Source organism: Brachycentrus maculatus, unplaced genomic scaffold (genome assembly GCF_059751285.1).
Source record: "Brachycentrus maculatus isolate JH-2025_06_01 unplaced genomic scaffold, ASM5975128v1 h1tg000117l, whole genome shotgun sequence".
NCBI lineage: Eukaryota > Metazoa > Arthropoda > Insecta > Trichoptera > Brachycentridae > Brachycentrus > Brachycentrus maculatus.
In genome coordinates, this window is record NW_028280870.1 from 511953 (window position 1) to 539725 (window position 27773).

The following is a 27773-nucleotide window of genomic DNA, read 5'->3' on the forward strand; positions in this document are numbered from 1 at the left end:
ATATATAAAAAAAATAAGGTGAAAATAATTTTCAAGGGCAAATAAATAATATGTGCAAAACACTTTAAGGAAAAAAAACTTCATGTTAAGGTGAGTGACAAATGTGTTTTATGTATCCTTTCTTTTCTATTTAACTAGATTGAGCCACAGTAGCGCGTGGCCAGCTACAGCTAGTTTTATAATAAAACCTTGTGCACCGCTATTTGACTTCGCATATCCGTCCAAAATTAAACCAATGTGTGTATTTAGTTGTTTATCTTTATTGGTGTAATTAAAAAAAGAGATTCTAGCAACTTCATGATCATTGTGGCTCAGGGAACAATATTGCGACAGAAATGTTCCATATTATAGGTAAATAAAAGTAGTAAAAGGGTGTTTCACTGTAAGTGAGGTGGCGACCCGTTTAGACGGAACTGCGGACATTCGGTTCATTAAGTTTCAGTGGCCTAACTGGACCATAGGGCTGCCATATCGCTACAGCTAAACGAGGAGCGAGGAACGCAAGCGGTCACCCAACCAACAGCGTTAGTATGTTTTGACCCGTAAAAAGTAACATACATTCTCACGGTAGAACTGAGCCTCTAATGGTACAGGATGATAGATAAAAATCCAATAAAACCGAAATAATTAAATTGTATAGGTATCTCAACTTGTCATGAAACATCTTTCGTTCCTCTTTATATGAAGGAAGATGGAAGTCTGAGCGTCTCAGGGCTTACGACCTGACATTTGGCTGGCTTAAGCGATCACTTTATACACTTGTGTAACGTTCACCATTCTACACTTATTAATGGTTAATTGTACCTTTAGAACTAATTATAACAATCACGACGTTTTCATGAAGGTGTAGGCAAAGAGGATAGATCGCTTCGGATCGCACATGCGCGCCGATTGTAGTGACTTTTCACCTAGCTAATGGATAAGTCTGATAAGACAAAAAATGAGTCTTCAAAGCCTTTGAATTTTAAAATAAATGACGTGACTGAATGGGCAGTTAAACTGAGCAGGGATCGGAAGAGAAAAATCTGGTTGTGGTCGCGGACACGCGGAGTCAAGAGTTTCCGGGTTCGAGCCTATTCTATCACAACTTGACTTCAATTTTCATTAACGGGTCGCTAAGGCCGACGAAAAAAGTGTAAAATGGAATCATTTATGCATATATAAAAGAAACAAAAGTATTTTTCTTTTTCGTATAAAAAATAACCATTAAAAGATAATGACGTATCTTGGTAACACGATGATACATTTCAAATGGCTGAACTGCGACGAGGTTTAAAAAAAAACAGATTCTTTCAAAGAAATATAATCTGAATCTCTATTCATATATTCGTTTGTACGAACAAATATCCAAATTGTTGGTTATACAGTTTCGGTGATACGCATATTGAAAATGATCAGAATGTCGATTAATTTGGACCCGAAACACTTACTCCACACAATGCGAAACAATATATTAATACGGTGTCTGCGGAGATGGAGTAAATATTTTAGAGAGCGCATTGCTTTGAACTAGTACCCGACAGATATTCGCAACGATGCAAAATAGGCATCGGAGCATTCCTCAAATGCCGCCAACTCGGCTCAAAGGAGGGATCATCCTATTGTAGGTCCCCGGTAACCCGTAGTACAAATACTGAAGGCGGGCTGCAGGAGGCCGCATTCCTGCGGAGTCCTCCGAGCAGGCGGCACATAGCTGGTGGGAAATTTTAAAGCGGCAGTTGAAAGCGCAAAAAACCGGCAAAACCCGCCCGCTTTGTAAGGGGGACACGTCCGCTGACGTCGCAAAGTGTATTTAACCGGGAAGGAAACCCCAAAAAATAAAAAGGGAGGAGTTTTAAAAGGACGAAACAAAAACAAACGGGGTGGAAAGGAGACTTTGAGACACACGGGAGAAAAGGAGTCTCGTGAAAGGAAATAAAACGGCCGCCGGATGAAATGGGACGAACGGTGCCCGCGAGCATATTTGAATAATAAAATACGTATCATAGCTGCGGACCGCTTCTTGAGTCGTCTCTCCAGAATCTTATTACCTTCCTGGGAGCTTTATAGCGTACCTACCTACCTACTTCAAATGTTTTGAGACAAAAATTATGGAAACGCTTAAGTGTCCCATCAAATGCACAGGAAATGAAAATTGTTTAAATCGAAAAGCATAATTATTCGGAAATCAAATACATTAGTTGGGCTAACAAATTTGAGGTCTACGATATATGGATCCGACATCATACTATGAAAACTAAACGACAAACTATTATATGTGAACAGAAGATTAGAAATACGTTCAGAACGTGAGAATAGGGGGTTCGAATGATGCATACATCTAAATAAAAGGCTGCTAAATAACAGCTTTTATAATCCAATATAGATGGGTGTTGTGAAGTCATATATCATCGTACAGTGTCATGAGATCGATCATATATCTAGATATATACTCCTTCTATATATCTAGATATATGGATATTCTTATATATAAGGATATATAGACTCCTACTATATATCCTTATATATTTGGAATTCCAAAAATTTAAGTATTGTGGTTGTCAATCATGGGTAAAAGTATATGAATGTTGCACGTGTGTAAAGTGATCACTTAACCAACCTATGACAGATCATAAGCCCTGTAAATACCCAGACTTCCATATTCTTCTTCATCTATGTTGAGATATCAAAAAACATTAAATTAAATAAAAATAAAGGAATGAATTTAAAATTATACAAATGTCACTGAAAACATGTTAACAAAATAAAACCAAGAATGATATTGGCATAATTTATAATTTAAAGAAAAAAAATATTTTGGAAAATAAATGCTTAAGTTAGTACTTAATTTTATGTAAAATTACAATGAAGTACCGAGTATTATTGTAGCAGTTAATATTTCCACCGTGTAGGTAGTTCGAGTAGTTTGCTGTTCCCAAATTACAGATTTGTGATGTGGGTGGCTTAGAAAATACGTTACGTTCTAGACAAATGTGGACTTTAGAGCCAGCCACGTTATGAAATGCCTCGGAGGGTATTTACTTGAGTTTTAATCAAACTATAGAAATTTGCGTCGACTGGACCATAAAATCGAAAACTCGAAGAAACTTTGTTCAGCTTATGATAATAATGGAATAACATTAAGGGCGCGCAGGTGGACTGCCGAAGTTATAACAGAGTTATACATGTGTTACATACGTGCATAGACGATAAAAAAGACAGGATGAATGACCTTTATAAATTCAATTTATATATTTTTATTGCAAAAATAAACGAAAAAGCAAAGACAAATCAAGAACAGTTTTTATGTCATTTGATGTAAATGAGTTTTAAAAAACTCGGTAAATATACGTACTAATATTCAAAAAGTGCTCGAAAGATAGTTTTATTGATTTGATAATTATTTTTGAAAACAGACGGACGATTTTTAAACACTTTATTATATTATATGGTATGTTGAACGGCGAAATAGATTGTTTACATTATGTGCGTTTAGGAAAATCTGAATAAATTTCATTAATTGAATCGGTCACTTTGTGGTAAAAACTATAAATTTTCAATTTAAATTTTACTTGATAAAAACCGCTATCTCTTTAAATTTATTGTGAAACGTATTTCGATGCATTCCACATCATTTTCAAACATCGTAATACGTGTTTGAAAATGTGAAAACCAAGTGAAATTTACATAAAAATGGATAGATATTATCACAAAGTGACTGTCGAATTACAATAATTAACGAAAATGAATGATATTTGAACATATCTACCGATTTCCGTTTGGCATCACTGATCAACCAACCTTGAATACAATTTATACTGTTCTTCCCGCCCCAAATTTCCAGGTAGCTATAATAGAGCTCTTTAACCCCCATCTTATTTTTTACGTTTTATTAAGGTGCGGCATTAGCAGATGTGAAAGTATAGACAGGCAAGTATTGAGACATGCTCCAAAGTCACATTTCCTTTTACAACATAGGAAATCCAAATGTATACAATTTCCTTTGGAAATAAGATAACGTTGAATAGATCAGTAACGAAATAAACCGAGTATTTAAGAATAGTCTTGCAAATGAAATGTTTGGAAATTTCACCGATGACAACAATGACATTGCTGAATTTCCTTTTGAAGTAGAAACAATATTTGTCAAGTTTCAATAATAATGCTGCATTTCGAAAAAGTGTAAGGCAACGAACGAGTTTGATTTTACATGATTTAATAATGTACGATACTATAAGTAATAACCTTGAACTTCCTTGAGAACTAACGACTCCATCATTAGCAAAGCGGATAGCGGAAAAAACGTCATACACAGTCTTTGCGGAACATTCTACAATACTACGATCATTTTCCAAGAAGCGCCTATAGAAAGCATTGCGGTAGCCGGTAGGTATGGTAGAAAGAAGACGATCGCTAGGAAGAACCCCAACAGGATGAGGTACGGCACAAGAGTACCACAGAAATATTATTTTGAGAAAACTCTAAGAAAAAAAAATGAGAAGATCGTTTGAGACGTGAAAAGAAAGTCACCAACCACATCAGTCATGAAAAATAGAAAGGATACATCAGCTTCAGATTTTTGCCGCAATACTTAATCAATTCGAAAAATTTCTACCGGAAAGATGAATCTCCACATAATCTACGAATAATAGAGCTTGATAATATTAAGAAGATTTAATAACAGCGACTCCACACTAACCCTCGGCTTTAGTCTTCACGAGACTATATATTGTGGACTAGATCTCACGAGATGAGGCCATACGCAGACGCTGAGCGCGGTAGTGTGTAGGGCGTGGGGTGTTCACAGGGGCCTAATCTCGCCCTAAGCCGGGTAATTTTCCTAATAATATTTCACGGGACACCGTTACACAAGTGCGCGCGGCATACGAGAACATAAATTACCACAACAGAGGAGACAGAGATAGATTGAAGAGATCACATTGGACATTTTGCACTGTTCATTATCCCTTGAGTAACAACACATGTATGTTATGACGTATGAGCTCGAAGAGAAAAATGTGGTTTAAAAAGTTGTACGGATTCTCATATTGTAAAACCTTGTGATCGATCGTCTGCGGACTGCGCGAATATTGTGGATGGTTGAGCAACAAACTAGTGAAAAGTATAAAAATCCTGTTGTGCACGACTATGATAGCCGCCGCACCTACAAAAAAGGTCATGATCCCAAGAGTAAACAATAAATATGGAAGAAGAACACTTCAATACAAAGTTCCTTCCATTTTAAATTTGTTGCTGGTGGAGGTAAAAGTGTTAACAAAAATATGGAGCAAAGGCAAAATAAAGGAATGGGTAAACGAACAAAAGGTAATTTTGTAAAAATCAGATTTTTTTGTAAAAGTTTTTTTTTATATTTTTGTGTGTACGAGTATATTATGTTTAATCATATAAAAATAATAACTAAAAGTATATAAAAAGAAATTCACCTATAAGACATATACGGTGGCTTGGTGGTGGGTGCTCCCAAAAAATATTTGCATTTATAAATGTTTGTACATATATACGTCTATGTATATGTACGTATATATTATTAATAATTTGGAAGAAGAAAAATAAAGATAATAAAGATAAACAACTTGGAAAGGAAAACAAATGAAGCAATAAACACATGTAACCGATATTGCGGAGAACTTATTAACCTTACATACGTTGGAAGTATGATGTGTTACTTACTTTATAAATAAATTACATTTAACTTTAAAGAATGATTGGAAAAACAAGAATTCTTAAATTTAGGCGCCTTCCAATTTAGACTTGGATATATTGTAAACCTTGCATTTTTTTAAATTGCTGTTTTACGATTGAAATTTATTTTTTTATTCATCATACGAGATACGAGATACCTATTAATATGTAAATACAATACTATAAAATACTGATAATTTACTATTCATGATAAGAGTCTAATTGGACGCTTATCTTGACACAATATTATAAAGGAGGTACTAAAGATTTCCATTTTCTCTCACAGCTCGTATAAATTGCCAGTTTTGATTATTATTATTTTTTCTCACTGAATTCCGTATGATATTCATTTCATAACTTTGTCAAATTTTAAAATATATCAAATTATTATAAATGCAGCAGTGTGGATTCAAAATATATTAATGAGATTATCCAAAATATTATGGATAAAATTACTATCGTAGGCCCCAAAATTTGACTGGCCAAAATGCCTTTTATTCGTTTTTTTTTGTGATTCCATGATAACTTAATACTATGATTGTAAGCAAAGACTTCCCCCTTAAGACGATCACAAAATTTGATAGACGTACTTTGGGAATATTCAATTTAATATCGAAATTATTCATCACGATAAAAAAAACATTTTGACGAAAATTTATTAAAATGGTAATTTGATAGTCAGTTATTGAATTTTCGAGAAGCCTTTAAATGCAAATGAGTTGGAATGCCAATCAAATGCCAATTAATTGTAAAATAATTTTATTCCTTTCAGCTTTAGAAACGAAACGTGACGGGCGGCGAGGGGGGAAAGGAGAGGGGGGTGGGTTATGGACGAATCGAAAAATTAAAGTTCTGTAATTCTGAAGAAAACTTTCGGAAGAAAAGTTCGTAGTTGGGATTGCACATCCGGTTATTCAATATTGAGGGGAATTCTCGAATTAAGAATTCTATCGAACTTAGCATCCTTTACTCGTAGTTCGGAAAAACTTCGAGGAAAATATCTGCAATGGAGCCGTACCGAATCTTACATACGTACTACGGCGCTGAACACAAAGGAGGTAATTGACGTTCTTGTTCTTACGTATTTTTCTGTCCTAATGGATTCGGATTCTATAAAGTTTTTGCAAGAGAAATTATGGATATATCAGCCAAATTCACAAACAAAAGTAAATTCATACATTTGTATTTATTTATTGACTTGGCGTTTAATTTGTAGAACTCCATTTTAATTTATGTATTTATTTTAAATCAAATACAGATTTTTTGAGTCTACTAAGTTGTATTTTATTAACAAAAAATACATAAAAAATTATATTGTGACAATTGTTTGATAATGCCCCAACAAGGCGAAACAATTGTCACAATATAATTTTTTATGTGTTTTTTGTTAATAAAATACAACTTAGTAGACTCAAAAAATCTGTGTTTGATTTAAAATAAATACATAAATCATACATTTGTTCTCACTGCAACAACTGAAGGTGGAAAAATAAGCAATGTGCCTATATCTATAGCTAACTTACTTTCGCTTAGAATGAAGATACGCCCTTTATGCCAAGCATGGCGGAAATTGAGAAGTTTTCTGTAATAAACTAAGCAACGTTTATTAATTTTATCTTAAAAATGATTTATAAAATTGATTGAGTTAGGAAGTCTACGAGTCAGTACAGATACGAGAAAGCGATTTACATGTGACTTTATTCTACAAAATCGATTACCGATAAACATAAAATAACGAAAAAAAATCACTGAAAAAACATAGTCCTCAAACTGTCGTTGCAAGCTAATTTAAAAAAAAATCATCGAAAATCTGTCAGAAATTATTAAAAAGTTAATAAACAGTAATTAATAAAAACTCACTGTCAAACCAATTTATAAAAAACGAACACATACAGATTTTTTTTCCAAATGTCATAAAAAATATCCTTCGTTCGACATTTTGGCATATCGGTAATTTCCTAGATAAAATACACATAGCCAGTTGTTTCCTATATAAAATAATGATTTTAAATAGATGAAATTCAGGGAGTGAGGTTTCCTCTTTTGTAAATATAATACTTTATATACAAGGTAACGGGATCACAGAATGCGTACAATACTAGGTCTCAACTTTGAGAAAACTACGGTTTTAGCAGAATGCCTCCAAATCTATCTTGTCTTCACGTTGAGACATGAGAAATTGAGAAATAATAAATTAAGTAAATCGAACCATAATTTTTTGAGTGATCCTCCATTTTTTTCTAGATAATCGTGAAATCTTACGATTCGGCTAACGAACAAATCGTTTTTCTAAACCAAATAAATTCGCTAACCGAAGTATAACCAACAAAAAGAGAGTCATGTTAAGTACGTACCAACTGTTTATTGTATTTTTTCATTCGTCCAAATGTTGAAAGGTTCTTTACAAAGCGCGACATTACATTACAAACACGGCTATTTACAAAAGTACATGGGAAACTAAACATTAGGCGAATGGGATATTCGATTTTACGGTCGTATTTGGTCGTATTCTAAGGAGGCACGGGTTTCAATTCCACTTTGTGTTAGGAATAAAGGAAGGAAATTGGATTCAGTAAATATTATACAAGGGCTTTACGGAGAAATCAACTAATGCATACGTGTTAATAGATAAGAAAATATATCACGAATAATATTAACGTAAACGTTGACGTTTTTTACGGGTATGCGACCCAAAGTGCCATGATTACAGTCATCGTTATTTTCCTTTTTCTTATTTAAATATCTGGTTTCATTTATTGATTCGGCAGTCACTTTGTGGTAATATCTATCCATTTTAAATTTATGTTTTACTTGGTAAATACAACTGTTTCTTAAAATCTTTTGGAACACGTTTTTCGATGCATTCCGCATCATTTTCGTACGGTATTTGATATAAATTATTAGTAAATTAATTGATTCGGCAGTCACATTGTAGTAATATCTATCAATGTAATTAATGTAATAATAGTGGTATTTGCCAAGTGAAACTTTGATTAATAATAAATTAATAGTACCTTTCTACTATTCATTTTCCTTCCCATTTAGCAGTAATATCATTCCCCCTATACTCTCCACTTATTTTGCCACCTGTATATTTTTTCTTCTCTGCCTATTGTGCATCTCCAACTAAATGAAAATTGTGGTAAAATCTATCCATTTTTAATAAATGTTTTACTTAGTAAATACCACTATTTCTTACAATCTACTGTGACACGTGTTTCGATGCATTCCGCATCAAACGGTGTTTGAAAATGATGCGGAATGCATCGAAACACGTGTCACAGTCGATTTTAAGAAAAAGAGGTATTTACTAAGTAAATGAAAATTGGCTGCCATACTGGATTGACTTGAATGATTCCTTACCAGTGCAAAGATTTCTTCGGTTCGTTGAATACCAATCCACTCCATTGAGTTGGGAGGCCAGGGCTTATCTCTCTTATCTTACATTACCTCTCCTGTCTTCACTTTCCCCACCACTATATGGTACCGTATACCTCTCATGATATGTTGCAAGTACTATCTGTATCCTATCGAAAATATTCCTCTAATAGACCAAAGAATCTAATGGGCAGATCACCTTGCATTCATCAATTATCAGTAATCAACACCAAGTCAATCTGAACGATGCCCTAAGCACCACCATTTGCGTGCGGATTGAGGTCAGAATAAGGTATTAGAAACAAATGAATCAATCTCCAAACGAATTTTCGTACTCTCAATCGGAAGTCTAATACCCAAACGTCAAAAAATATGAAAATTGTCTAGTTAATGTAATAAATCCTAATGTAAAAGATAAAATAGGCAGTAAGTACTGTTTTGCGTATTCGACCTCCGAGTGAGTAGATCAAAAATGATTGATTTGGAGATTGCTACGAGTATGTTTGCTTCCAATGTCCTCATTCATTTATGTTTCTGTATTCGATTCATTGAAAAAGGGTGAAAATGTTGAAAGGAATCCATATAATTCCGTTGTAAGGTTGGCTAAAGGAAATGAATGGACGGATATTTTTTCCGTCCGTAAATACTACTATGCTCGTAGTGTCCTTACAAAGCTAAGGGTGGGGAAACCCTTTATGAAAATATTGGGACTATTCAGAAACTAAGCCTGTAAATAAATAAGTATGAATATAAAAGTATATAAAAAAAGAGTTTAATAAATGAGTATTTGTGATTTATTACTCTTAGGTTTATTTTATATAACCCTGAACTGCAAGAATGATAAACCTTGCCTTCACATAATTATTTACTCAAGATAACACTACGATGATACGATGTAGGCCATCTGTAATATTGAGTGCGAATAAGAGGTAGATTTTTGAATTTTATTTATTTATTCGCAAATGTTAATATACAACTTTAAACCATATATGGCAACCGAGAAATTCGAATTGAAAAATATTGGTTGGGAGCACCATTTTTTTTTGTGCGATTAATTTTTTTATTGTAAATATACCATTAAAACGTTTTTCTTTTCTTTTAAAATCATACGCGAACGAGCGAAGTCATAAAAAACGTATATTTTTTTTTTTAAATATAATAATAATAAATAAAACCGGAGAAAAGTTCATTAAAACGGTTATTTATACTTAGTAATTTTACGATTTTAAGATAGTCAAGAAATCACCTAAAAATCGTAACATTAAGAGATCATATTTATCCAGATGACCGTACCGCATGGGAACATAAACACAATAGAATTTAAGGAATCACCTTATGCGTCTTTTTATGATTCGAGTGTATGAGGCTTACGAGGGCCGACCCAAAAGTAAGAATAAAAAGTAAATTTTACACACTTAATTAAATGATTTTTTTTTGAAAATTTACACACTTATGTACCATGTTATGAGCCGAAAAATAAAAAAAATGGTTAAAAACACGCAATGCACTTGTTCCAGCGTTTTTCCCACTGCCCACAACAAGTAAAAAACTCTGAAATACTGATTGATTTCAAAGCTTTGAGTGACTCTTCTTGAACTTCTTGAATTGTTTGAAATCTCCTTCCTTTCAATTGCCTTTTCATCCTAGGAAAAAGAAACCTTCTTTAAACCTTTTAAACCAGTTGTAAACTCTATCTTGACTAAGAGCTTGGTCGCCATAAGCTTGCTGAAGCAGTTTCAGTGTTTCTTGAGGTGATTTGCCTAGCAGGAAGCAGAATTTAATGTTTGCGCGCTGTTCCATTTGTTTACGTCAAAATTTCGCCGAAACGTAAAAATCGGGAGACTAAAAACGTCAAAAAAACTTCCCAACATTACCGTTTTTAACCAATTTTTATTTTTCGGCTCATAACATGGTACATAAGTGTGTAAATTAAAAAAAAATCATTTAATTAAGTGTGTAAAATTTACTTTTTATTCTTACTTTTGGGTCGGCCCTCGTATCTATATCTCCAGAATGAATAATATTTAAGATGTTTTAGCAGTATGAAAATTCGACAAAAATAATTAAAAAAATAATTAACTCGCGGAGAAACAACAAAACACAGCATAAAAATTATATACCATAATAGATATAACGTTTTTTTATATTTGTTTTGTATTCATCATACATATAATTACTAATTATAATTTACAATAATGTGTCCTCGATGAATTTTCTCATGTTTATGTTTCCATATTTATCGTTAAATGAAAGAATTATCACATTATTAATATTATCTTTGTGACAAAAAATATTTACGACATGTAATCAAATACGATATAGCTCAATAATGCGATCTATTTCAGATCTAACCGCATCTATTATACATTAATGAATAGCTCTTTTTTTACTTATTATGGTTTCGTTATGACTTTATTGATAATAAAAGCTGGTTGATCAATAATAATTAAAGTTCTTTTGACCAAAAGAGGTGTGTGTAGGGAATAGCCCCAATAGCGTCCAAACAAACCCGGGGGGAGGGAAACCCTTCCAGGAGCGCATAAAAGGAAAGGTAAAATGTTTTCCACTTACAGAACTGAGCTGCAGATATTCAGGGGAGGAGTCGAGAAGGGTAACGTAATACCGCGCGGGGACTGGACGAGAGATACATTCAAATAGAGCTTCTAATCTTACCGAAATGAAAATATAAAGGGGAACTTACTGATATGAAATGCAAACTTTCTTTCCGAATATATAAACCCTTTTTGCCATAAAAATATATTAGTAACTAGAAACTAAATAATCGATTTTCAGAGGTATAAAAGGAGATGTTAATTTTTCTATGACAATATTTATTTATTATTACCCTGAAGTTTACTTTTTCTTTATATAAATGATGATTAAGTTAACATGCAGTACCCTATGCACCACTAGGTGCTGTATACAAAAGTTTTCATGAACTTTAAAATATAATAAATCCCTTACCATAATTTATATGTTATAGTTATTACAAAACACTACTTTCAATCATTCAATTTAAATACATTTTGTCAGAAAAATTATATAAAATCATGGTTTTAACTCCTGTCTTGTTGTGTATGTAGCATAGAATTTTGTCTAACGTCCAACCAGTCTTATGATGTCGATAACGACGAAAACTGGTAACTGACCAATCAAAATTATAAAAGCGGAAAAAATTATATAGTTGTTGTTTTATTTTATAAAATGCAGTTCCACCACGAAATGTCGGCACAAAACATAAAACTAACAATAAAAGCTGTTGTTTTTTTTTTTTTTTTTTTTATTGACTTGGCGTTTAACTTGTAGAACTCCATTTAAATTTATGTATTAATTTTAAATCAAACACAGATTTTTTGAGTCTACTAAGTTAGTTAGTTAGTTAACTTAGTAGACTCAAAAAATCTGTATTTGATTTAAAATTAATAGATAAAATAAAAGCTGTTTTTAATCTAGACTTGGACGGTTTTCATATACACCATGTGGATTTAAAATTTGTTTTCAACAAGCACACGTGTTTAAATTGAAAATTGAAAATAAGGCGTACCATGAAATTATTATTAATATTTTCTTAAATTACATTCTTCCCTTGTTTACGTTACAGCAATTGCATTTTCTATCCTGCCCTGTTTAAACGGGAGTCCGGTTAATGTGACCGCGGATAGTCGAGAGTCCAGTGTACTTCACGCGTGTCTGAAACTCAATTCGGCTTGAGTAATGTGAAAATTCTGAATAAAAAATTCAGTCCCAACGCCAAATGGATTGAGAGCAATATTTTTATATCGTTTTATAGCCCGGAAGAGCCATTATCTCTTATTTATTACATATTTAAATCGCATCGTTACAACCATAAATATGTATGTTTTGGTTAACCAAGTGCTGGGAATGTGTGTTTGGAAAATTTACCCAGCATAAGGGAGAATGAGTTTAATAGGTGTAAGGTAATCATTACTAAACGTTTGGCAATCTGACGTATGCGGTTTTTAATAAACTTTTTAAGTTTAAGAGTGTTATTTGGAATTACAGATTGAAGTTGGACTACGGTTATTTTTAGGAACTAGCTTCGACTGCTACAGTTTCACATGTCGCCCACTCCTTTCAAGAACGTCATAAATCAAAAATCGTCAATTTTAAGTTGTGCATGTTTTCGGAATGCCCAGAAAATGTACTATATTCCAGCAAAAGCGTCATATTTTTAACTTTATATTTAGCCGCTACAGGGCAGAAATTTTGAAGAAAAGGTATTGTTTAATTATTTTTTTAAATATACTAAATATTTTTCAAATGGAGAAAAAATCTTCAGGTTTGACCTAAAAAGATCTGTTGCACAATAAAAAGTTCAATAAGTGGCTTGATATTTATTTTTAATACATTGTGTTATATTTTTAAACTTTAAAAACGTTCTCCTGAAAAATCAAGTTTTTTGATTTATGACGTTCTTGAAAGGAGTGAGCGATGTGTATAACAGTTTCGAATCACGCAACTGTTTTGCGCAGCCTTGCAACTGTTTAATTTTAAGATTATTTTAAGGCCCAGTATTCAATAGCTTGCAACTTTATTTTCTTCAAACCCAGGTAACATTTAACGTAATTGAATTTTTAAAACACCGTTTTTGTATTGAAAAAATAAATGGTTTTGAAAAGAAAAGAGTAATTGAAAGATAAGGAGTTTTAAAAAATGATGATCATAAAAATGACATATCGCTCACTCCTTTCAAGAACGTCATAAATCGAAAAACATGATTTTTCAGGAGAATGTTTTTAATGTTTCAAAATATGATACAATGTATTAAAAGTAAATATCAAGCCACTTATTGAACTTTTTACTGTGCAACAGATCTTTTTAGGTAAAACCTAAAGGTTTTTCTCCATTTGAAGAATATTTAGTATTTTTTAAAAAATAAGTAAACAAATACCTTTTCTTCAATATGTTAAAACAACAGTTTTTGTCCTGTAGCGGGTAAATATTAAGTTAAAAATATGCCGCTTTTGCTGGGATATAGTACATTTTCTGGGCATTCCGAAAATATGCACAAATGACAATTGGCGATTTTTTATTTATGACGTTCTTGAAAGGAGTGAGCGATATGTTTTACTTTTGACTGTTGTCAAAAGATCCATTCCACTGAAAGAGGGCTCGACATTTTGTATCCTAGCTAAACATCCAGCTTGCGAGTTCCCCCTTAATGCAACACTATAAAAATGGTTTAATTCCTGGTCCACCTAATATTCGTATGTATAACAGACCAGGGAATATTTTGTTTATTGCGTGCACCGCTATATTCCCCAGTACATAACCCAGTGCAGGCATTAGTATTTTTAATTAAACCGAATCCGGTGTCACACGGAGTGGTGGGCACTTTTCCTTGTTAGTGTCAAATTGCCCTGTTTTCCCGCCGCTCCGCAAATCGGATTGCCGCCGCCATGTTGTCACGCCACAAAGTAGTGTGTTTGTTGTTAGCTCTGCTCCCGTCCCACCTGTCCGCCGCGGTAATGCTTTATTCCCGGATAAAGTTTTATTGGGGCAAACTTTACCCCGTTAGCCTTACGGCCGCCTCGCTCGCGTGCGCCTCCTTGAGACTGCGAGCTTTTGCCGCCAGAAACGACGTCAAATTTCAGTTCGTCGTCTTTGACTGTTTTCGTAAGTTGTTTACATTCTAGACACATGTGTTCCTTCATTTTTCAATGTTGTCCGAAGCAGCTGCAGTTCAATTCAGTCGGAATACAATTTAACTGCGTTAAGTTTCATAATATTTTTTTTTTAATTTTTCCTTCTTCTTGGTGTTTCTCCTGAGGTGTTGTGGTCTATTTTTAAGAGGGATTAGTCTTCTACGTAATCGATTCCCAGCTGCCAATTAATCTCTTTGGTGGTCTGCCCGGGAGTCGTTTACCTTGGGGTTGACGAATCCCGAGGAAAAAAATCTTTAAGACTATATATGTTTATTTTCATCATATATATTTACGATTTAATTTACATTAAAGTATCCTCATTGGAATTACCGTCCAAAGAGCTCATTTTACTAAAAATTGTTTTATAAATTATTTGATAGTTATTTCATTTCTGTCACGAATCGTGACTTATTAAATGTGACGTATGAAACGTGATTTATTTCGTTTGCACCCACCTCCAAAGTAAATTAATTTAAATATATTGCGTGTTTTTGATGTTCCTTATTAGTACCTTCTATAACAGAGAACGGCGTACCTACTAAAACCGCCGACTCGGAACTTTTAAACCGGAATGTGGAGAAGGCTAAAGTCAGTAAGTCCGTAAGATCTTTTAATTAAATATTGGGTAAGGGATGAATATTTTTTGTTCTTTAATACAACTTCGAACAATGGCTTCGGAAAAATTCCATTTGAAACAGATATTTTTGAGGAAAATATATTTGCCCGGAGCAATTTGTTGTGTATTCAAATTGAAATTGGAATAATTTAGTCAAGTTGGCCATTGTTGGGCGGGCGGAGGTGATACCACGTTTGACATTCAAATTGAAAACGTGCCTAAAGCCAAAAATATTTATTTCAAATTACTAACGAAACGGTGACGCAACAAAAAAAAAATAACGAGCAACAAAGGTATCAGACAATTAAGAGAGCCTCGAGAAAGTGACATATAACCTGATGAGTATCATTGCGTCTTTAAATAATAAAGCCTGAAAAATAATCAGTTTTTTTTTATTTTCCTGAGTATTTTTCTTACATACAATAAAAATAGGCCGAGAAAGTCGATATCATTTCCAAATGTAAAAAGTAATGAAAGGTTAAAAACGCTTTAAGTGTTAATATTTTTATTTATTCTATATCAGACATTGGATTTTTCATCCTAGGGATGTCAATATTATAAGTATCTCAACGTAAGATGAAACATCTATCGTTTTTTTTATATGAAAGAAGATAAAAGTCTGAGCATTTAAGGCCTTGTGACCTGGCCCTTCAGGCCATGTCTCCTAAGAATGTATGTGAACTAATTCGGAATTAATCTCACCGTGTTCAAGCTTGCAAATCTATGGAAATGCTACCCACACGCGAAAGAGATCTAAGAGCATTACATATATTCAAGTATTAAAAATTAATGCAATATGGATGTTCAATAATGGGCAGAGTGGTGAATGTTACACAAGTGTATAAAGTGATCGCTTAAGCCAGCTAATTGCCAGGCTGTAAACCCTAGGATACTCAGACTTCCATCTCCTTTCATATAAAAAAAAACGATTGTAACGAACCAATATTGTCAATGACTAGCTTGATTAAGTAAATTCCGTTCCGTGTGAGGGCGCTGATTGTATCTGGCCAGCTAACGTGGCGACTGGTAACATTGTGTGAGAGTTGACCTATTATATCACAATTGTAATCCAATAGACTAGAAATTGGATTATTCATGCAACAATAAATTGGTCTAAATCCAGCTCCCAAGGTACAACAGATAATTTACAGATATTGATATATTCTAAAAATCAAAACGGTAAGGATTTTTTTTAAATGGCTTGGTAAAATTTTGTCGACTAATATTTTTTTTCGATGGTCTTTTAAGTACGATATTAATATGAAAATATTAATCAATATACTTTTTGAAAAAATCATTCAGAAGACGCCTTAAGCGAAATAGCCATTTGACATCTATTCTCTTCCTCTTCGTGTTGGAATTGAAAGACTGAGGAAAAGAAGCTCGCGAACTCGACAGCTGGTTTATTCATTAAAATTAAATAAAAATACTGGTTAATACGTAAGTATTTTTCAAAAAGATTTTTAAAAAATATTTCTAGATAAAATTTAGTTGTATTTAAATAATTTGCACAAATGTGTAATCCAAAATACCGTGCAAATTTGTGTTGTTTGATTATATTGTACAATGCGTAGGTGAACGGTAGTATTTTAGAAGTATTTCGGGTGAAAATAATATTGAATTGAAACGGAGTTTTTTGTTTTTTTTTTTAAATAAAAAAATGTGTTTTTATTATTTACATACTATTTCTGTGAGCCGAAGCGGCTCATTATTAGAAATAGGTATCAATTTGTAATAGAGTGGGTTCGAACCGATAAACTCTGACTTTAGTGTCCGCTACACTAACCACGGGACCACAACCAGCGACTACCCGAGAATATTAGGCTGTACAAACCTATTCACTTGTACAATAAAGCACATTTCGGTTTTAAATTGAATTAGATGTGTAGATTACTCGGATTTGGCTGTTGAAAAGGCTATCAGCTATCTTGACAGAGTATAATAGATGCAGCGCATCCGATAACCGAACGCCTACGATTTAACCTAGAAATCAGCTTTGGATGCAGCGTGGATTCCATTCTAAATTTCAATGCACCGGTCATAGAAAAACCGGTTACAGCACTTTAAGATAGGGCTTGGTAAGAGAAACGAGTGCTAGTAAGAAATATAAAAGTAAAAAAGAACAAAATAAAAATGCATTAAATGAAGATTTAAAAGATGATACTACAGCATGCAAAAAAAAGTAAATATGCTACGACGAAACGTAATTTCAAAACTGAGGGAAAATATTATGTTTATCCCACAACGTTTTGAGTATTTCAAAATAATTGTTTACAAATCTGTGTTTTTCTCCACTTAGGGAGTTCCATATTCTTCTTCATATATGTTAAATTGACAAAAAATCTTACATACAATAAATGGATTAAACTGAAATCATGATACCAATAATACAGATCATTGTTGAATTTGATCGAAGATTTTCGGCCATGTACCACTGTAGCTATCTCGCACCTCGTTGGAATATGACAAAGATCTAATATTTTGTTTACAAATTACTTAAAGAATTTATAAGTAAATTATATTTTCAATTCAATTCAATTCAATTCAATTTATTCAATAATTAATATATACATTACAAAGAAACATTTAAGGCGTATACATTAAAAAAACAAATTAAAAATTACACAAGAAGACTCTTGTTAAATGTGTACAAGAATCTCGCTTCGGAAAACTCCTTCGGACACATGGAACAGATCAATATCCAATGTGATAAAACCACTACATTTTAAAAAAGTAGTGCCAAAAGGGGTTAAACAAAGTGTTTCATTTAAAAGTTATTATTAGATTCCATTCTATGTGTGATTATAAGGGTCTTTATTTAATATTAAAAAGGTTAGAAGGAAAACCATCGAAAACAATCTACAAAATGAGGTTTGAGTCGAAGTTGAGGGTCATAAAAGTTAACGCGAGGGAAGGCACGATATAGAGAAGAGTAAGGAGACTCCACAATCCCTCGGGGAAGTTACTTTTAGAGGTCAGAAAAGCGGACACATTCGTATTATGAAAAGGACGCGTCGCATTATGCGCGTCCCTTTATAGGGACACTTTATCGGTTCCGAAACCAACACGGATTTGCCTTTTATTATTGTACCTACTCTATCGATCTTCAACCGAGGCGATAAAGTGAAATCGTGATTTCGGCTGTTAAATCAAATAAGGATTCTGCGAGATTTAACGTTGGCACCCTTGTGGGCTTAACTTCAAACCATAAAAATGGGTTGGAGTTATATTGATCTAAAATATTGTTTTTATACGCGTCCGCCTTTCATTATTAGGTAAATTGTCATAAAAAGTCTATATTATGTGTTCGAGTTTAATCAATGATACAATACGAATATGATACAATAGTGCATAACAATTTTTTGTTTGTTAAGCGTTAACATAAAAGTAACATTTACAACATTTTGAGTGTGTCCAAATACTTGTGTGTGATTATAATCCAGGATTCGGACCGCACATACTAATATAAGAGATTCTGCTTAACAAAAAGTTAAAGTGCTTAAAAAAATATTGGTTTTAATCTAATAATATATTAACAAAAAGTCTATACATCTCACCAATAGATGTCTCTACTGAAGTTCTAGTGATTCAAGAACAAGGTTTCTAAATTGGTTCATATATATTGAACTTCCGAGAATTAGTGTGGTTGTCAATAATGGGTAGAATTGGTGAATGTTACACGTGTGTAAAGTGATCACTGAAACCAGCCTATGACGGTCGTCAGCTCCGTTAATGTCCAGACTTCCATATTCTTCTTCATCTTTGATGAGATGTCAAAAAATTATATAAAAGTATCATAATTTTTCAGTTTGAAAAATATACTGGTTATAATGTCAATTACAAATGGTCATTAATTAAGAAAAATATTAATTTCCTATTAAATAAGGTTAACACAATTTTTAGTATGTTATGTTAAGTTGAAAAAATGGACAAACTCAAAGTATTGTTTTAAAAATTTAACCAGTCTTAAAAAAATCAAATAATGATAAATAAATTACATGTGTTGTGTATAAGTTATTGAAGGACCTTACCTGTTACCTGTTAGGAATTTTATGGAAATATCACCATATAGAAATAAATATGTGAAAAAAATATTACAATAAAAAAATTAAACGATCAATGAAAAAATGCCATTTTACGGTTATGTATTATTTTGCATTATTCTTCAAAAGACGAGGTAAATAATAAAACAATAAATCTAGAAATGACGAGAAAAAAAATATGGATATTGGACACGAGGTTTCATCGGCATTATTTTATCCAGTAAAGTTCTTCAATAATTGAATCTTGAATAATAATCCTGAAAGGTGATGTCACCATACCTGAAACAAAAGAGAATATAAATTAGTATATGAATGCAAAAAGTACAACAATGCTTTAAATGTGTACATTAATACCCCGAGATGCGTAAATAATACGTTCCGTAGATTTTAAATACCTCATAGAATTGATCTTGTGTAACCATGAAAAGACTAAATGAATATAACATTATTATTATCACACCATAAACAAAACTATCGGAGAACGGTAATTACAATTCCATAGTTTATTTGGATATTGTCATTGTTTGGTACCTACTTTAGAACTTTTGTATTATATCATGGTACAAGTGCAAATGAAATATGTAAATAATGAATTCACGTAAATATTTAGCTCGTTAACAAAAGGGATGGGCCAGAACCTTTTAATACATCCAAAGGTAAAACCTTTACAGGGATATTCACTTATGTAAGGAAACTGTCTGAAAAGGTTTTAGGGAACACGCTCAGAGTCGTGACACAACTTCCTCCCGTCGGACCTTCGAGGATAACTGCCTGAATTTACAAAGCCCAGATTTCAGAAACATTCCTTCTCGTGTCCTGGTACTAAATACCTTCCAAAATTTTTGGCACAATATCAATGTTAAGAGAAAAACTGAAGGACCTCTCACTGCCAACACTCAAAATCTAGAACTTATATTCCAAACGTATCGTATATCGACATATGAAGACAACTCATACGCTTTTTTACACAACATACCCATTTTTTTTTTTTTTTACTTTCTTATTTGTGTTTTAGTCTTGTTTATTTTTTACTACTGTTCTGACAATGTTTTTTAAAATATATTTTTTATTATTTTTACTACATGCCACATTTTGTTTTGTTTTTATTTTATTTTTACGTATTGTATTTACTTTGTTTTAAAATTTTGTTCTTTATATAGGTACCTTGTGAATCCTAAAATGAGTATGTAATGGAAATCACTCATAGGGAAATTATATGCGTTACTCTTATGTACGTATGTAATGTTTAAAAAAAAAAAAAAGTGTTTCATTGATGCATGCAAACAATACATGTAGTATTTTTTGCATGCTGGTGTAGTGATTGTTCTGACAAAGCGACGGGTACGTCTTGAAACCGGTAGACAAAAATCTCGGTTAGTGGTGAGTGGACATACTAACATCACTAACAATTTTGTAAAAAAAGTGAGTGAAAAAATGCTTTAAATATTAAATAATAATAAAAAAAACCCTTATTCGCACCCCAATGGTGCAAAGGGCACTGCATCATATAAACGCAGTGTTATCTCGATCGTTTACACATGAAGGAAAGGTGATCAGCTCTCCGCTTCAGGTACCAGTCCAGGGTAATATTGAATAAATATGACAGTGAAAAAATCACTTATATTTATTTTACCCCCCTTGGGAATCGAACCCGGGACCTCCAGAACGGTAGCCGAGCGTGCTGACCATTACACTACGGAGGCGGACAAAGCGGACAGGCGGAGGGTCCGCTTTAAATATTAATAATATAAAATCTAAACAGTTTATCCGCCCGTGAATGAGTCAGCCACGTAGCGAGTATGTGAGTATGTAGCGGTGCAGGAATGGGAACACCTACGAGCATTTTTAGACAATTATTTGAAGGGTTATGGAGCATGTAAACAGATTGACTCTGATAGCTTTAATTGGACTAAATGGGTTACGACACAATTGTGAAGACACTCGTCTATTGTTCACATACTCGTTAATTCAGCACTTTACACAATTGTGGAGACACTCGTCTATTGTTCACATACTCGTTAATTCAGCACTTTACACAATTGTGGAGACACTCGTCTATTGTTCACATACTCGTTAATTCAGCACTTTACACAATTCCTACAAGGTTTATGGCTCCATTCTTTGGTTAATAAACTGGATGTAAAATATACAATGGCATAGGGAAGACGTAAACATTGCGTAGGTACGAAAACAAAAAAATGGAAGGTCTGTACTATATATAATAAAAAAAATTTAAACAAAAAATGGCAAGACTGTACTATATAACCCATGTTTAAACAAAAAATTGGAAATCTCTGTACTATAAACAATGTTTTGTGTCGGGTTGTGGTCCCGTGGTTTTATTATTTATTTATTTCTAATAATGAGCCGCTTAGGCTCACAGAAAAGTAGAAAATTTAAGTATTTTTGTAAATAATAAAAAAAACACCCATATTCCTTAAAAAAAATAACAATACAATACTAAAGAGGAAGGTACGTACAGACGGCAGCTTGGAGCAGCAGCGGTCGGGTCATTTTGCAGTTTCAATAATATACAAATAAGATTTTTCATTGATGTCGCAACATGGATAAATAACAATATCTGGGCGTTTACAGGGCTTGCGACCTGTCATGGCTGGTTTAAGTGATCACTTTCTATATACATGTAACATTCACCAGTCTACCAATGATTGACACTCACACTACTCAAATTTTTGACATTAATTAATTCCCGAGAAAGTTATATTTGTGCTTCAATTTAAAAACATATTTTTCGTGCTATTTCTTTGATAACACTATTGGTTGAAATTAATAACTTTTAAAGCATAATTATAATTTCCAAAATTTGATGTTATACGTGTGCAAATTGTTCACTTTAACAAGCCTATGACAGGTCATAAGCCCTGTAAATGCTCAGATTTCCTTATTCTTCACCTATGTTGAGATATAAATAATTAAATAAATATTGTTATAAATTAATCCTAAGTGGATCATATCTTGAATATGTGAACAAAAATTTGGACACTCAAAATATTTAGAACAACAATTGGTTGCACGCCTCAAATTGTATTAAAACTGCAGAATGATTTGTCCGCGGCAGTTTTAAGTTCTCGTGTGTATCTTCGCCTTAAAGGATTAGGGTACATACAAAAATTAATGGCGAAAGTATTTAAATATGCACATCATATCAGCTCACCTAAAAAAACGACAAATGTGACATTAAAACATTTGCTAGCTTTGAGAGATCGCCACTGAACTACCGTACTAAAATTTAGGCAAATAATAATACATAGCTACTAAACAAGTAAATAAAAAACAAATATAAAGAAAAGTGCTACCAAAATGTAAGTCCATAAATCAAAACATACGGAGTGAAAAAGGAAACAGCAACAAAAAAATATTTTACGATTTCGGGACGGACGCAAATCCGTGACCCCGTGAAGAGAATCTTCCCATCCCGAAAAGCCTATCAATTACAAAACATTGTACAAAGCACCCATGGCTTATAAAATATATGGCTCACGAAATAAATTGTGGTTTACGAGTCAAAACAATTATGATGTACTAGCTTCTCCGCGCTCGCATGCACTATATTTATATTTCACATGCCAGTTTAGCGAGTACGGAATCAATTCCGATGCAGGAATAATGCAGGACACTTCGTATGCGGAAACGCTCTTAAATCATTTGGGGTGAACGCTAGTTAAGTAGTGCCACCCCGTACAGTATACAATATTAACATTGTACATTCACTCGGATAGCGAATAGACTAAAGAAGATGGAGGACGTGCTTTGAAAAAAGAAACGGGAAGCCAATGAAATAATAAATTTAACGCAGTGTCTTGATAATGAAGTAAGGTTTTTCAAATAACACCCCCAAATTTACAATTCCAGTGAGAACTGGGATTTGTAAATACTTGTTCTCTATTACTACCAATTAGGTGTCGAATTAATAAACTTTATTACTTTATTTATTGTTTCGGCGTTAACTTTGTGGTAAGACATGTTACAACGATAAAAGAAAACACTTCGTTTTTTACCACTTGAGTTTTATTATACACTACATGTTTCAGAAGTTAAGCTTCCATCATTCAGGTCTGTATAATAACTGACAGTTATTATACAGACCTGAATGATGGAAGTTTAACTTCTGAAACATGTAGTCTATAATAAAACTCAAGTGGTAAAAAACGAAGTGTTTTCTTTAATCATTGTTTATTACTTTAATCGTAAAACTGCTTAAAAAAGTACGAAGAGACGGATACGTCTCGAAACCGGTAGACATAAAAATCTCGGTGAGTAGTTTATTTAATAATATTACTAAATATTACTAAATAGCTTTTTTTTACATTTACATTTTTGTAAAAAAATATAAATGTAAAAAAAAGCTTTGTAAATTCAGTTGATGAAACAACACATTAAAAGTAAAATATGACATCTTTAATTAAAAAAAAAGTCTTTTATAAAGGAACACCCCAGGGATTTCTTTTTTAGCATCATTTTTTACCTTTAAAATAACGTTTTACCTTTTTTCAACCGAATCAAACTTGTGTTTCAAATGTATAAATTAGTTAATATTCGTAACGCAATTTTCTTCCACACACGAGCATAATTTATTTATGTCGTCTGAAATAATTTACTCGACAGGAGTATCCGGCGAAGCTTTGCATTGTAAAGTCGAGAGATAAGCAATTTGTGTAAATTGTCCGCATTATTTAATTGAGGCGAATTCCAGCGGAATAACACGAAAGTGACACAACACGTCCTCCAAAACACACGTCAATGTCGCGTTGTGTACGGACTACGGTACAAGCGGGGTCGTCTTACGAGACGACGCGCTAGGCGCTATCATCGGGTTAGTAATGGGGAGAACGAGTATGAATACATTTAACATTTGCCCAAAGCGGTGACACGGGTAATAGGCGCGCGGGGGACGTAATGAGACTCTCTGATCTCCGTCTTATACGGTAATGTTTAATGAGGAACCTCATCATAATGTCATATTACATCCACCCTTCCACGTCGCTACGTTGGGCACACACGTTGAACAGATCAAACTTCCCTTTTGCGCTAGAGTTGTGATGTGCAAACTGAATTAGAATTTGATAGATTTCGTGACACTATTATAAAACACGTTTCTATATATATTTTGATTAACAATAAAAGAAGATAAATGTATATCAAAGACGTTAGAAACGGACAATTTATTAATAAAATTTTGATACATGTATCTAAAATGTTTATTCAAATAAGTTGTTACTAAATAACATATAAAAAGAGTGGTTTTTCTGTACCCATTTCATATTAATCGAAAATGAATCCTAAGAACAAATCATCTACAAAAATATGATATTCGTATCGATGCCTGCTAAAGTAGGCCATCGTATAAATTCAAATGATCGTCCCAAATTACAATCTGTAGTTCAATCAAAATAAGAGAAATGTGAAAATTACCATATATGTACTCATATATTTTTGTTTTAAATCCTTTTAGTTTTTTGAGAGTTTATTTTGGAAAACCCGACGCATATTTCAAATAATGCAAGGGAACAGACCAATAAGTCAGCAGCCACAAATCAGTTTTCTAATCGGGCGCAATCCTCGGTATAATTTTAGATAAAAGGATAGGATAAAAGGCAAATAACAATCTCTCAAAAGGAAGAAAAACCGCTCCGATATCTTCGGTGAAAAGCCTGAAATAAATTAATCTCGCCGGCTAGAGTGAAAGGGAGATAGTACTTATTACGCTTTGAGATGAAACAAAGTTTGTAAGAATTAGGTGGGGAACTCTCCAAACTCTCGAAAGCAATGAAGCACGAGGATATTGCGATAGCTCCTGGGAACTTCGGGTACCCAACGCCTGGATGCCTGGATTCCTGTCACCTTCCAACAAGACGGCGGCGCGGGCGGCGGGGATCAATAACTTAAACACACTTATTCCGCCAAAGCATATTCCGGAATATATTATTAAATTAAAACATCTAATAAATTTCATTCAAAATTCCATTGAAATTTGGTTTAATTATACCCGAAACTTTCGTGTCATTATGTAAATGAACGCTCAAAATAACATCGACTTTGCGTCTAATTTGAATACCTTTTAGCGAGCAAATGTTTATTACGAGAAATAATTAGTTTCGAACTTTTGATAACGGCATTACGGATTGTGTTCTTCTTCCTTGATATCATTAAGAGGGGGGTATTACGTTGAAAATTATTGCGCAAAAAGCGATACAAGTTATACAGCCGCCGATTTTCACCCAATAAGCGTACTTTTGTGAATCCTAGGAATATATTTTAAATATAGACAAAGAACGAGCTTTCGGCTGTAATCTCCAATAGGCTGCAGAGAAGCGAGAAGGAAACCTATTCGAAATTCTTCCACTTATTTGGGGTCGCGGAATGCCTTCCAGTATTCCGATCTCCAATAAACCGGGAAGACTAGGAGAATTTTAATATTACACGAAATGGCGCGAGCATTGTTGCGAAGGGAAATACTTTCGGGAAGCTCACCTTGAAACTCTAATAATTCACGGAGGACAAAGGGGCGGAAGCATTGATCAAAGCGCGAGCGACTGTATTGAACTCCTACACTAGTCTCCGTACTGATACCCATACGCCCTCTAGAGACTAACATGGAATAATATCAAAAGGCTTATTTGGCTACGTATTCAATAGTGCTTCTCAATTCGTTGGTCTCTGCTTCTGACTCGAAAAATGACCGTCCGGAGTACCTATTGTATATATTGTTTTACACCACAATGATCTATATAGCAAAAGGCTAGTTTTGGTATGTATTATTCACTAGTGCTTCTCAATTGGTTGGACTTGAATCTGCTTCTGACTCAAAAACAACAACCGTCCGGAACACCTACATAATATCTTGTACACCGCAATGACCTAAATATTATATATCAATATCGACTAAGGTAGGTATGAATATCGAGAATAAGGAGTTGTGGAAATCGTTTGACATGAAAATTCGGTTAACATGATGACACATTTAGCATACGTCGAAATGGTATGTATGATTCGCTTTTAAACTAACCAATAAACTAACTATCACACATAGAGAGAATGGAACAAAATGCAAAGTAGTGAAAAAGTAACAACTAATTGACGCTCTTTTAACGGTTGAAAAAAACGCACATATCGTTCACTCCTTTCAACAACGTTATATGTCAAACATCGTCAATTTTCAGTTGAGCATGTTTTCGGAATGCCCAGAAAATGTACAATATCCCAGCAAAAGCGGCATATTTTTAACTTAATATTTAACTGCTACATGGCAAAAAGTGTTGTTTTTGCATTTTGAAGAAAATGTATTGTTTCATTATTTTTTTTTTAAATATTTTTTTTTCCAAATGGAGAAAAAACATTCAGGTTGTACCTAAAAAGATCTGTTGCACAGTAAAAAGTTCAATGAGTGGCTTGATATTTAGTTTTAATGTATTTTATTATATTCTTTAACTTTAAAAACGATCTCCCGAAAAATCAAGTATTTTGATATATGACGTTGTTGAAAGGAGTGAGCGATATATGCACTAACGATTTAATAACGACGAAATTCTTAATTTTATAAACAAATTGTTTGGTCTTAAACTATTTTCGGTAAAATAATTTTTTATCAGTATCCACGTGATTTAAACGTGAAAAATAGCGAATATTTTGTACAATGGACGCAGTCTATTAGAAGAGACATACATTTTACGGAATAATACATGACGTAGATTTTACAGCGACACAATAACAAATTCGACCATGTAGAAGGATAATAAAACATGATGCACACGCATCACCGACTCTCAATAAATATTTAAAACACCATGAAAACTACAGAAAAAATACGTAAAAAATACATATATCGAGTTGTTCTTGTTCTCAGGTTGTCCATGAATTTATTGGTCTTTTTCTAGATGTCTATCGAGGAAGATCCATGGCGATTGCCTGGTTGACAAAATGTTCAGGTGCTTGTCCTATGTGCCATCTCAATCGAAAATACATATACATATGTATGTATGCATATTTTTTTTAAACATTATGTAATGTTAATAATGAATAAATAAATTTAATAAATCAGTCAATTGCTTTTCTGTACGTACATATAAATATTTTAATTTTTTTTTTGACATCTAAACAAAAATAAAGAAGATTGTGGAAGTCTGGGCATTTACGGGGCTTACGACCGTCATAGCCTGGTTAAAGTGATCACTTTACACACGTGTAAAATTCACCAATTCTAAACCAGCCAATGACGGTCGTAAGCTCCGTAAATGCCCGGACTACGATATTCTTCTTCATCTATGTTGAGATGTCAAAAATAATATGAATAATAACTCCTATAATTGGAGATAATCAAGATTTGTGAACAAGTATTTGGACCTACTCAAAATGTAGTAAATATTTTAA

General features: G+C 33.2%; 1 protein-coding gene and 1 long non-coding RNA gene across 3 annotated transcripts in view; one reads left to right on the forward strand and one right to left on the reverse strand.

Moving 5' to 3' along the window:
- Positions 1-27773, reverse strand: part of Sdc (Syndecan) — a 329248-nt gene that overhangs the window by 63745 nt on the left and 237730 nt on the right. The window lies entirely within an intron of this gene.
- LOC148309776 (uncharacterized) lies at positions 53-27349 on the forward strand. Its single transcript, XR_015837490.1, has 3 exons — positions 53-90; positions 6455-6740; positions 27281-27349. It is a non-coding gene; the product is annotated as an uncharacterized LOC148309776 (long non-coding RNA).